Source organism: Triticum aestivum, chromosome 7A (assembly GCF_018294505.1).
Source record: "Triticum aestivum cultivar Chinese Spring chromosome 7A, IWGSC CS RefSeq v2.1, whole genome shotgun sequence".
NCBI classification, from domain to species: Eukaryota; Viridiplantae; Streptophyta; class Magnoliopsida; order Poales; family Poaceae; genus Triticum; species Triticum aestivum.
In genome coordinates, this window is record NC_057812.1 from 320,962,121 (window position 1) to 320,975,682 (window position 13,562).

Here is a 13,562-nt window from a genome sequence, read left to right on the forward strand (position 1 = left end):
ATGGCGCGGGCGCTCGGGGCGGCGGCTCGCGCCCGGCGCGTTCCGAGACGGGCTGCGCCTGGGCTTGCGGGCCCACGGCGGCCTGCACGATGGTGTGGAGCTGGTGGGCAACGTGGAGGCCGTGGATTGGCTAGAGGGCGGTGGTGGACATGTCCGGCGGCGGGGGCGGATGTGTCCGGCAGCGTGAGGAGGAGAAGGCTAGGGTTTTACCCGAAATTTGTGGATGGGGAGGCTTATTTATAGATAGAGGGAGCTGGGAGAGGGCTATTGAGGTGCGGTTTTCGCCCACACGATCGTGATCCAATGGCGAAGAGCATGGAGGGGGTTTAGATGGGCTAGTGGGCTGTTGTGGAGGGGTGCTGGGCTGCAAGGAGAAAATGGCCCAGCGGTTAACGCGGTTAACCGTTGGGGCATCGAACGACCTCGAAATGGAACGAAATTTTACAGGCGGTCTATCGGTGATGTATCAAGACCACTCGTCAATTCTTGGCCCATTCTGAGAACATTTTTCTCCCGCGCATGAAACAAGATCTGGGAGGTGCGATAGGCGCGTGCGAGTGTGTCTGGGCTCAGAACGGACAACGGAGAGAACTGGAGACCCGAACGGATGCAAGTTTTGAAAAACATGCAGATGAAATACACATGATGACATGGCCAAGTGCAACACGCAAGCAAAAGACATGGCAACGACGGAGAATAACTGGAAGACATCTGATGCATCGGTCTCGAGGCATTACATGGGCGCCTAGGGCCCAGCAGTGGCGAGCGAGCCTCTTTGAGCCGCCCGCCACTGACCTCCTGCCACTTCTAAAGGGGCATTAGGCGCCCGCCACTAGTATAGGGACCTAACAGTGGCGAGTGCGTAATTCGCTCGCCAGTGTAGTCCATCTCGTAGTAGTGGCAGGAAGCCCTACCAATGGCGGGCATGGCGCGTTGCCCGCCAGTGCTGTGTGAAGTACGTGCGGCGGGCGCTTGTCAGTGCTCGCCAGTGATTGCCGCACTAGGCTATAATAAAAAACGCTACCGTGGTAGCAGAATAACGGTGTTAGCTGATGCAAATAGGGGACAATTATCAATTAAATGTGAGCAAATCAGGAATAAAACTAGTGGTAATAATTGAAAATAAAGAACGAGAAGTACATTAAGAATAAACGAGTTATACAACATACATGGTCATCAAATATAGTCTGCTGATCAAGTTGAACAACAAAGTGCATGGCACCAAATATGTTTATTCGTGGTGTCAGTTTTGCCCGCTGCAACAAGCTAGGCCAGGCTCTTTTATTGGTTAGATTCATCTTCTTCGGAGTTATTATAGAATAGGCTGGACGATGAGCGGACCTCCTTGTTTATGATAGCCGCGGACTTGACTTGTAGGTCTTCGAGCACTAAGCTAGCTCCAGACAAATTGTTTTGTACTTCTTGACCCCATTTGAGGATTTTATCATGCCAATTTCACATTTTCACGGATCGTATGAATTCTTCCATGTGAATGAAGGCGTGGAAGCCACATGTCAAACTAGTCGACGGTTGTTGCATACAAGACAGAGTGTTCCATCTAAAGGCAATCATTTTCTTTCCACTTCCTTTGTAGTTTTTTTAACCATGTGTCCTCTTGTAGTATTCCAATCAAAAGGACAATCATCAAGAAATTCCTTCAGGAGGGACCGGTCTTTTTGCGGGCTCTTCGTGGAATCCAGCAAGTAAAAGTTGCACCTTTGCGGTGTTATCACTAGGAGAACCCAACGGTACTCTGTTTTTTATAAGAGTAGAGAGATGTGAATGGAAAATGAGATTTTTTTATACCCAAACCAAAAAGGACTGGAGGGAGTGATTGCTCTAACACGGACGTGACCTCTCATAGCGCAGGCATTGAACCGTCGCGCCGGCCAAGAGGGACCCACTCGCTGCAGGCCCGGCTGAACACGCCTCCTCGTCGCATGCAACCGGCTTCAGATTGCCCCGCCTGCCTCCATTGAATCCGCGCGTGTGCTGGCACCACGTCCTTCCACGAGCCGGTCGGCATTTTAGAACACAAAAAATGATCAAAATATAATTAATTATGCATGGTCTTGACTTGTTGTGCTCGCCTGGTAGCAGGAACTAGAGGTTTTTCTTTAGTTATAACTCTCCTCACATTTTTTTTGGATTTGAAGTGAATCATGGTTGTGGACATTATCTATGAATGTGCAATATCTGTGAACATGAGTTTGATGTGTAAGTTGAACTTGGAATGTTGGGCTTGCGCGTGAACTATACCATGTCCAATGCTTTGTCTGTTATTGTTTGGAAAGTAATTGTTGTTATTACATGACCCTAAAAAAATTATTTTGTGCCACATCAGTAGATGCACAGACATCATAATAGGCATGCTGACTGGATAAACATTTGAACCTAGCTACTATGAAGGAAAATTTGTGTTGACAACAGTTTTAGATAGCAGGAGATGGCTAGCCTGCTCTGCCTCTGCTAGCTTCTTTCTGGCTTCTTCCATCTCTTCTTTGGCTTGGGTGAAGAGAGCATCTGATTGCTCTTTTCGCTTCTTCAGGAACTCAGCTACATTCTTAAGGGCCGCTGCACGCTTTCTTTGAGCCTTTACTAGAGCCACGAGGACACAAACAGTTGACGAGTCCACCTGGCTTGTGTGTAATCCAGCATCATCTGGGAATTTGCACCTCATGTCTAATCCAGCATCATTAGGGAACTGGCACCTTGTGTGTAATCCAGCCTCATTTTGGAAACATGATCTCGAGGTTGACCATACTTCCCTCCTCACAGGAACTGCATCCTGACATGAAGTTACTTCTTTTTTAGATCAATACTCAGAGCAACCCATATCCATTTAGTAGAAGCTAGGTAAACAGGACTAGGAGAAGTGAATTCAAAAGGAAAAATATAAAAACGAACTACAAGGTGAGAACACCCACTTCCTACATCAAGCTAAAAACGAAAGCACTAGGATGATTAAGACTCTTCTTATTACACATCAAAGAACGCGAGGCTGAGAAACAAAAACTACAACATATACACATCGAAGAACACAAGGCTAAACGAAAGTAATTGAAATGGTGTTACTTACCAAAGCTCATTTTACAGGTTCAGTGCAGCTCCTCTTTGACTTGCCATGCTCCTTGAAGATGTCCCAAATATCCCGTCTTTGGTCTTCATTGCTCCTCTACATGTTCGCACTCGTGGTTTTAAAATCTCAACATGACAAGAAAAATATAGTAGTAATACTCACGCATCTTGTCTGCAACATTAAAGCACTCGTCTGCCATGTTAGAGCATCTCCAACAGAAGCGCAACGCGCGGCGCTTTAAAAAAGCATTTATACTGCTGAGATCGAGAAGTAGAGATAGAGTAGAGACTAGAGAGTAGAGACATAGATAGTTCTCAACATAGATATAGCATATAGATAGATAAAAAATAGATAGTTCAACTACTCCTCCTTGTCCGACTCCTCCTTGGTGATGTCCTCCTCCGATGTCTCAAGTAGGCGTGAAGATACCGATTGTCGTCGGATTCCCAGGGCGACACTGCTCCTAGCCTCATGTTGAATTGAACGTCCGCTTTTCGCTACACTTGTCCTCACGATAGGCTGCTTGCTCTGCCCTCCTCTTCTCCCTCTCAGCCCTCCTTTCCGCGTAGAACTCGCGCTCGTTGATGATGTGCGGGAAGCGTTGGCGCCACAGCGCCATAGCTTCCTCGTCCAACTCGGTGATGCCGAGACGGTGCTCCCGCCTTTGGTTGTCACGACGATCCTCGTCGGTGATAAGTCGCTGCAGAGGCGTGAGCTCCTGCGCTCGCTCCCGCGTCGGCACGTTGGGGAAGTTCAATGTTCTATGAGGCCACTGGAGGCTCCACGCCGCCGCTTCGTACGCGCGGGCGGACTCGTTGGCGGTGTCAAAATTGCCGAGTTCGAGGCGCATCCCGCAAAACCGGATCTCGGCGGAGAAGCCACCGGAGGGGCGTGTGCAAATGTCGTGGTATCCCCAAGTTTCCCAGTGATGCGGCGGCATGGTGGCGCGGCGGCGGCGAGGCGAGAAAGAGCGGGGAGAGAGCGGTGGCGGGGCGCAGAGCGTGCAAAGAGCGGTGATGAGGCACAAAGCGGGGAGAGAGTGGTGGCAAGGCACAGAGCGGTGGGAGGGCGTTGGATTTTATAAAGCACGCCGGACGCCGCGCGACAAAACTAGCGCGCGCCCGACCACTTTTTCCCCCGTGCGCGTGATCCTTTCCCGACGTCCCTGCTATCTCTACTCTCTTCTCTACTGTTATATTTATTTTATATTTAATATTTATCTCTACTCTCTTCTCTATTGTTATATTTATTTATATTTCATATTTATCTCTACTTCTCTACTCTCTACTCTTTTTTTCTTAAAAAAACAGAGTTGGTGATGATGGTGTGCCTGCCATCCTGCAATATAGGTCGTCCAATTTATATCTGACGGATAGGAAGGAAACTATGTCAATTTTGTAGAAAGATACCCACACCCCTCTCCAGATTTGCAAATAAGGCCTTCCCTCGTTCATCCTTTTCTCCTACAAGATAAACTACTCATACAAATGCATCTTGATGTTCCGTGCAACACATGGGCATCTTGCTAGTTCTAAAAAACTTTCCATCATTTGCCACACTACTGGTTGCAGATGAAGAGCCTACCCAAGCACAACGCGATACATGAGCGACACACAATTACAAGCTGATAATCTATTGGACAATGGAGACTATAACCAATTCGTTTTACGGGAACAATAGAAACCAGGAAATTTGAAGGGTAGGTATGAACAAAATTGGAACTGAACATGTACTGCTAAGTGATTCAATACACACATTACCAATCGAGGAGGAGAATGATGGTCGCGGCGGCCTATGTGCATCATGGTCGGCAACGGGAGTCAGTTCATTGTCCACGATGGTGGTGCTTCTGCGCTTAGCGTCTTCCTCCGGGAACCAGATCTGAGACCGTGGAATACGGTGCCGGGGAAGAGGCTTCCTGTACGACGACGATGATGGACCGGCTCTAGTGCAGCGTACAAGGTCGTCGATGAGGCCGATGCACTACGATGGACGAGTGTGCCGATGGAGAGGGGAAGGAGCACGAAGGATGCAGTGCCGTGGAGAATTCTATTTTGCTATGGGGATAGAAAATGGGGAGTATTCAGGTGTACTACTATGGGTGCCGGGGTGGGGTTGGCTGGGTAGGGTGAACCTGAAGTTACAAAAACAGTCCCCTACCAAGCGTCATCCGTAGGCTGCTCCGAAGGCTATGATGGTAACTTCGCACTGCTCGAATCAGGGTCACGGGAGATTTTCCCGCCGACCTGAAAATTTTGTGACACTGAACTCCCCGTGTGGCGTGTTGGGTGATTGGGCTAAGGAAATAGCGATTAGTACTTGTAACTACTAGTACTCCCTCCGATTTTATTAAATCTGCATATTAGGTTTGACCAAAGTCAAACTTCCTAAAGTTTGACCAAGTTTATAGAAAAATATAAACATTTACCATAACAAATATGTATGATGTGAAAGTACATTCAATAATGAATCTAATGGTATTTATTTGTTATTGTATATGTTAACATTTTTTGTTATAAACTTTCTGAGAGTTTACAAAACTTGACTTTGACCAATGCTAATACACGGACTTAAATAAAAATGGAGGGAGTACACATTTGTTTTCTTAGTATCTAGTGAATTAATCATTTGTTGTAATTGTGAAATAAATATATTAGGCTACTGACTTCGAATGTAATGGTCTATACAATTCAATAGTTACAATCATTGTTGAATTCCAAGATGTATACGAGGTCTATAGTACTTCACAATATGCTCAAACTCGCATAATCCCAATCAAATGAGAATCTAAATGCATTTCATAGTTATTACTTTGTAGGATGCAACAAAACCAACCATAACTCTACATCATCCATTATAAAAGCAACATTTTGAACACATCCCAATGTGTGAATGAAACGTGTAGAGAGAGCTTGCGAAGATGGAGCAGATAGGGCGGTAAAGATTGTGTGTATGTGGACAAGAGAGTAGGAGACAAACCTAACGAGAGAGAGAGAGAGAGAGAGAGAGAGAGAGAAAGAGAGGAATAAGTTAGGTCTGTGAGAAATATGGAGACATGTAATATACGTGATATGTGTGTGCATCCGGATTATGTAGACGTGGAAGGAGAAGAGACAACAGATTTGATGAGAGAGCTAGAAAAACATGGACGAGAGGGGAAGGATCTCCTGGGTTGAGGGATTGATAATTTTGTGCGGGAGAGAGAGGGATTGGTAATTTTGTGTGGGAGAGAGGGGGGACGAGTCAGTTAGCCGTCATCACATCATCCTGCTTCCAAATGACCCCGCATTATCTAGTGTAGCGTGGTCGCCGTCTTCGATCTCCTCGATGCCCTATTTGACGATTGAGGTGTTGTGCATGCTGGGTTGTAGAGAAGCACAAGCGAGAGTGGTCTCCATATAGCCTTGGATGGGGATGAATTGTGTTCTCGGGGGAGGGGGAGTGTGTGTGTGTGGTGTGTGTGTGTGCGTGTGTGTGTGTGTGTGTGTGTGTGTGAGGTATTGAGAAAAATCAAACCTATGGAGAGAAATGTGTGTGTATGTGACGGAAAGCTACATGCTAAATAGGGTTTTCACGAAGAGATTGTGCATGCGAGATAGATAGCAATGTGCGGGCCTTGAGGTGGGCCGGGGCCGGGTGAGGGTGTGAAAATGTGTGCGTTGATGCATGTGTTACATGCGATCGTGTGAGGGACAGACGAATCGAGAGAGATGGTTGTTGTGTCACGGATGCTGCTCTCTCTCTCTCTCTCACACACACACAAGTACAAATAGAAGACCGTTCTATCATGTATACACAATGTATCGGCATCTGTCTATGTCTCACACATGCATGATCATTTGCACATTCACACCTCTCTATGTCTCTATCACACGCACACCGTCTCCATAGTTCCCTTCCGCCACAACACACATATGGACACATACACACCGTCGGTGTCCTGGGAACGGGGGTCCCTAGACTTGCCTGCCTGCGGCCCATGGCATGGCTCCACCAGTGGCCCTGTATGGCCCATCATCATCAGCGAACATTCAAGCCCCTCGCGAGGGCCAAGCCTCGCGAAGCGGATGACACAGGACCTCCTCGGGGGTGGCCTCACTAGACTGGCTCGCGAGGGGCGGAGAGATCAAGGCGAGGGGCACCTCGCGAGGTCCCTGTGACACAAGCCATGATAACTGAGGCCAGGCGGGCGCCAGCGCGCGCAGTGTACTCATTTCCTCTTTGGTGCTAAAGAGGCAAGCACAGACGAGGAGTCCCGAGGCATCAGGCAAAGGTTACCATATCGGTGCAACAAGACCAAGACTAGCAGGACGGCAGGACAGAGGTCACCGTGGAGCCCCGGACGGCGTCACCACCAGAGCCTTTGGCAGGAGAAGACCACCTTTTGCCAAGATAACTTGTACTAGTTGTCTCCCTTCAAATTTGGCCGTTGTTGGATCCCTTCCCGCCTTCATTTGGGAAGAGGACCATGGCCTCTATAAATAGGACTAGCCACCACTAGGGAGACGGATCGGGGATCGGATCCATTCCATCCTCAACCACACAAGCTCACCGAGCTCAAGGACTCCTCTCCTCAAGAGGCTGTTCTTCCCTTGTACTCATTCATCATTAGCCCAAGAGGCAATCCACCACACCACACTGGGGTAGGGTATCACACCACATCGATGGCCCGAACCACTATAAACTCTGTGTCCTTTGTTCTGCAAGTTCGACGTGCTGAGCTTTGAGATCGTGGTGAGAGCGTGAGCTAGGAGGAGGAGAGATCTTCGTGCGCACCCCAGAGTTCGAACCTCAAGGGTTTTGCCAGAACCCAAAATTCGACATATGGCGTGCCAGGTAGGGGTGCGCTGAAGCTTTCCTTCCGTTGATCCATGTTCCACCGCCTCACCACATCCATGGCAAGCGCGCGTCGAGCCCGTGCCGAGCGCCGGGCCGCCCTCGCCTCCCTTGTCGCTCAGACGGCCCCTGTCGGCAGGCCTCCCCATCGTTCTCCGTCACCTGTTGCCAATGCCACTACCGGCCCGACAGCAAATGAGTAGCAAGCATCCTCACTACACCCCTCCGTGCGGTGAGATGGCCGCACCGCCACCCCGCCGCTGACTCCGGCCGGCTCATCGTCCCATGCTTGTCGCGCGCCCACCGATGCGCAGGCCGGGTTGCTCATGGTGCGCGAGCTCCTGTGCTACCGCCCGGTCAACGTCCTCTACGAGGACTGGCTGGACCGCATCGCCGAGCTTGTCAGCGCCGCTGGGGGCTCTCCTGCACCATCCCTCTCATTGCCTCGCCCGCCTCTGGCTGCGGGAGACATAGCTCACGGAGCGCCTCCGCCGCCTCTGCATCAAGATGGCGCCCTCACGCCGAGATGCGCAGCTCACGGAGCGCCACCGCCTCCTCCACATCAAGACGGTGTCCTCGCCCCAAGACGCACTGTCCCGCGGCGTGATCCGCCATGCCGTGTGCCCGCACACGAAGAAGGAAGCTGCCAGGAGGTCCCTCGACCGCGAGAAAATGCTCCAGCGCTCCCGGCACCACCATGACAAGACCGCGTGCCGCCTGCGGCAGCGGTGCACGGACATCAAGGGCAGGCTCCACCCTTGCAGAGGGCCCTGGTGGCCACAACAGGCTGCCATGCCTTCACTGCCGAGATGCGCACCTTTGTTTGGACAGGCAAGTTCAAGCCGGACCTGCCTCCGTGCTCTGACGGCACCCCCGACCCTGTGGAATTCCTGCAGCTCTACGAGCTTAGCATCGAGGCGGCCAACGGAGATGAAAAAGTCATGGCGAACTGGTTTCCCATGGCTCTCAAGGATGGTGCTCGCCCATGGCTCCTGAACCTTCCCGCGGGATCAATCTCCTCCTGGGGTGAGATGCGCGACCGCTTCATCGCCAACTTCTAGGGCACTCGCAACCGTCCTCCGGCCGCGGGTGACCTACGCCGCATCAAGCAACAGCAGGGAGAGACCCTGCAGAAGTACATCCAGCGCTTCAACAACGTTCGCCTCAAGATCCCCAAGGTGACGGACGAGGCCATCATCTTAGCGTTTTCCGATGGCGTCTGTGACGTCAAGATGAAGGAGGAGCTCGCCATCAACGAGGACCTATGCATGACTCTGGAGCTGTTCAACATGGTGACCAAGTGCGCAATAGCTGAGGAAGGGCGCCTTTCCCTCCTCGAGCTCCTAGCTGTCGACCCAGAAGAAACGAAAGCCAAGGTCAAGGACGTGAAGCGCAAGGGAGTAGCCGTGCTCGCGGCGGAGCCGGACACGAAGCGTAGCCGGGACCACCCCGAGTCGTCCAAGAGCAGACGTCCATTCTGCGCCTTCCACAACGTACACAACCACAACACCAACGACTCTCAAGAGCTCGGGCCATCCGAGATGGACGCTTCGGTCGATGTCCCGAGGGCAACGGACGGGGCTATGACCGAGGAGGAGGACAAAGTGGAGGACGCTGGGACGACCGCGGCCCTCGCCAGGAGTGGCGCGACCGGCCTCATGAGGACCACTGGCAGGAGCAGCCTCGTGAGGGTGCCTGGCGCGACCAGCCTCGCGAGGACCGTCCTCAGGGCAATCCTGGCCTCCCTCTGCTGCCGCCACCACGAAGAAGGAAAGACGACCACCATCAGGACGAGGGGGCTGGGGGCTTCCAGGAGCCACGCGCCATCGCTTGCATCTTGGGCGGTGCTCAGGCCCTGGCTTCCCAATGCATCTTCAAGCAGTTCTCTCGCGAGGTGAATGCCGCCCTCCCCAGGCTCGAGGCCACGTGCCCGCTCAGGTGGTCCAAGTACGCCATCACCTTCAGCTCGGCGGACCATCTCAAATGCGCAGCGACCGCCGGTGTCCTCCCGATGCTCTATTCACCCGTCATCAGCAATGTCCAAGTCACCAAGACCCACATCGATGGCGGCGCGGGGCTCAGTGTCCTAACCGTCGAGACGTTTGACAACCTTCAAGTGCCCAATTATCAGCTACAGCCTACCAAGCCCTTCTCAGGAGTGATCGACGGCCCCCCCCCCCCCCCCCCGATTGGGCAAGTTCGTCTCCCTGTCACCTTCGGCCAGCGCGACAACTACCACACCGAGCTCATCGACTTTGACGTCGCCCACATCCGTCTGCCGTATAGTGCCATCCTCGGGTACCCAGCATTACCCAAGTTCATGGCAGTGACCCACCATGGCTACAACGTCCTCAAGATGCCAGGAAGCAGGGGAATCATCACAGTCCCCTGCGAAGAAAGAGATGGGGTGTGCTCCCTCGAGCGTGCCTTCCAAGCCGCGACAATCAAAGACCCTGACAGCGAGGGCACGCAGTACCCTTCTGAGGCCATCCCCAAGAAGAAGCAGCTACTCTGCACAGGGCCTTAGGGGATCAGTGTCTCTAACAGCGCCGCCTCAGGATCAGCGCCCGCGCCTGGGGCGCCTCCCTCCCTCGGATAGGAAGGCGCACCCGGCGCCCTCCTCGGGTGAGGCTCGGGGCTCTCTTCTGGAGGGCCTCAAACCTGGCCGACATCACGAGGGAGGCGCTCGGGAACCACATGGAGGCGTGCTTTGCGGCACGTTTCCCTCAGGAGGGCATCGGGCGAGGAGCGCCCGACGCTCAGGAGTTCATCGTTAAGGCCACCCAGGAGCTTCAAGAAGCAAGGGCGATGCGCGGCAACCACCACCCACCTGGTGCAGCTCCCCATCCAAGCGTGAATGGCGGGTTGCGCATCTGCATCGACATCCCTGGTCTCAACAGGGCCGCATCTCAGGAGCGCTTCTGGCCTTCGCACGTTGGACAGTGCGAGGGTCCACCTCACAGCTATGTTCGCATACCGTTTGGCCTACCGAGCATGGTAGCCGCCTTCCAGCGCAACCTATGGAGCATCCTGGCAACTCAGGAGGCCCGGCATCATGCGGTCCTGGCGGAGATGGAAATGGTCCTCAAGGAACCACCTGAGTCCCTAGAGCCTCCTGAGGCTCAGGGTCTTGGCGACTCATGAGGAGCGACTTCTTCAGCGCGCGCCCTCAGCTACCCCAACACTCCTTCGACAAAGAAACCAGGTGACATTTTCCAAGTTCATTCAGCTGGGAGCGCCCCTCGGGCTGCATTATTCCCAGGTCGCATGGGCCTGTCCCTGCGGCGTGTATCCTTCTACATTTTTAGCTTATCCTACTGGGGGCGCCCCTCGGGCTGCATCATCCCCAGGCCGCTCTGGTCCGTCCCACTGGCATGTATCATTCTCGCATCTATCTAAGCTAGTTCGCTTCCTCTCATGCGTCACCCATGGTTATCACTTGCTTGATTGTCACCCACCACGGGAGCCCTGTGTCGATCGTGTTTCTTCAGGATCCTTCACATGAGAAGACTAGGCACGACGCCTGTGCTTGGGTCCATCCCTGCAGCGTCGATAAACCCAACGGTTGAGCTCTGTCTGGCGGGCCGGCCCCATTCAAGTCACCTCCTGGTGTCGTTGGTGCTTGGCCTTCTCATGCGATAACGTCAGGAGATTCGCTCGGCGCAGGTTGCCTAACCATCTCGCAGGACCACCACAGTCATCAAGAGCCAAGACCAAGTGCAACCCGCCTTGAGGTAGGGCCTCGTGAGTCCCGCGCTGTCTCACGAGTGCCCAGACACACCTCGTCCAGCCCTGCCGTGCAAGCCACGTGTCAGGGCGGGGCTGTACACGTCCCGGGGGCTCCACTCAAAGGGAGCCCCCACCCACGCACCAGTGGAAGCACCATGCTCCGCGCTGAGAGTCGACACGGCCGAGGAGCGGCTATGCCCGTGCAAGTACGTACGCACTATGCTCCACGCTGGTGATAAACAACTGAGGGCAGCCCAATGGCCATATCAACCTCAAGGAGCCTCCGAGCTCAGTGTCTGGCCTCATCACAACACCTCCCCTTAGGAGAGTCGCACGAGGGGGCTGGGCATGGGGGCTGCGCTTGGGTCACACCCAAGCGTACGCCACCCTGCCAGGTTCCTCGGACCTGGTCGTCGCGCCCCCCTCCTGAGCGGAGCCTCGGCGAGGGAAAAGGTATGAAGGTCGTTTGAGCGTCAAGGGGACTCCTGAGCATCGCGACTCAGGAGCCTAACTGGCCACATAGCCCCTCACCCCTTGGTCTCGTCCTGGTGATCCAGACGACCCAGCGGCGGCTGAGGTATGCGCGAGGTCGGGCCCTGCTGACGTAGAACACTAGGCCTACTCCTGCATCTCCTTTCTGTAAGTTGTTTGCGCATCAAGGGGGACTCCTGAGCATCGTGCCTCAGGAGCCTAACTATCCACGTAGCCCCTCACCCCTTGGTCTCGTCCTGGTGATCCGGATGACCCAACAGCAACTGAGGTATGCGCGGGGTCGGGCCCTGCTGACATAGAACATGAAGCAAATAGGAAGGAAATCGCGGAACTCAAATGAATATTACAAAACATATTGCTCTTTAAATACCAAACACAAGTTTAACACCTCCACGAGGCATGGTACGTATTGCTGAAGCAAAGCGGGGAAAGGAGTCACCAGCAAGTCATCTCATCATCCCTGCACGCCGCTGTCGCTTGCAAGAGGCGCCCCTTCGACAGTGATGCCCTCACCTGAGCCCCCCGCTGGAGTTGTAGGTTCAGTAGCACCACCAGTTGAGGGCACATGGTCGAAGGTGTGGAACTTCTTCAGCAAAGCCTCCACCTGGCCCTTCACGGCTTTGGCAGTAGCTGCGCAGCGCTCGTCATCCACAGGCTCCAGTAGCTCGTCAAGGTTGGTGTCAGGATCACGAAGATATAGATGGCTGAAGACGCATGTCAGCGCGGCTGGGGAAAGCGTGCGGGCTTCCCCCTCCACCAAGGGGCCAATCCGTCCACGACATCCTCAAGCTCCGCGACCAAATGAGGAAGCAGCTGGGTGGGGCCCTCGTCGGCTGTCGCCAGTGGCTCCTCCATGCCCTTCTCATCGAGTGCCCGCAGCGCCACACGGGACCTCTCCTCAAGGGACTTGAAGGCCACACGGTCCTCAACCAGGACCTTTGCCTTGATTTCCAGCTCGGCTTTCTCTGCCTTCATCTTTTGCTCCAGCTTCCCCAGCTAGCTACGCTCCGCGGCCTGCGCCATCGCCAGCTGCTCCAGCTCGGTGTCATGACCCCTGACGACGTCCTCTCGGGCCTTCGTCTTATCCTACTCCGCCTTGCGGTCGCAGGCTTCGGTCACATGCTCGTTGCGCACGGTCTCCACCTCGGCCTCTAGCGACTAACAGCGATCCTAGGCGGCCCCGGCATCCTTCAGCGCCACCTCACGAGCAGCCACGTCTTGGGCGACTGCCTGCTTATCCTTCTCGGAGGCCGCTGTAGCCTGGCTCAATGCCGCCCGGACGGACACATCGAAGTGAAGCCAGCCAGGTATCAGCTCCAGGCGCCCGATCGCTAGGTGATGGTCAGTGCCTTGAAGATCCTCTCGCAGCAGGGTCAGTGTAGAGAGAGCATGCTCCAGGACATCAGGGGAGGCGAAAGGATCCGGG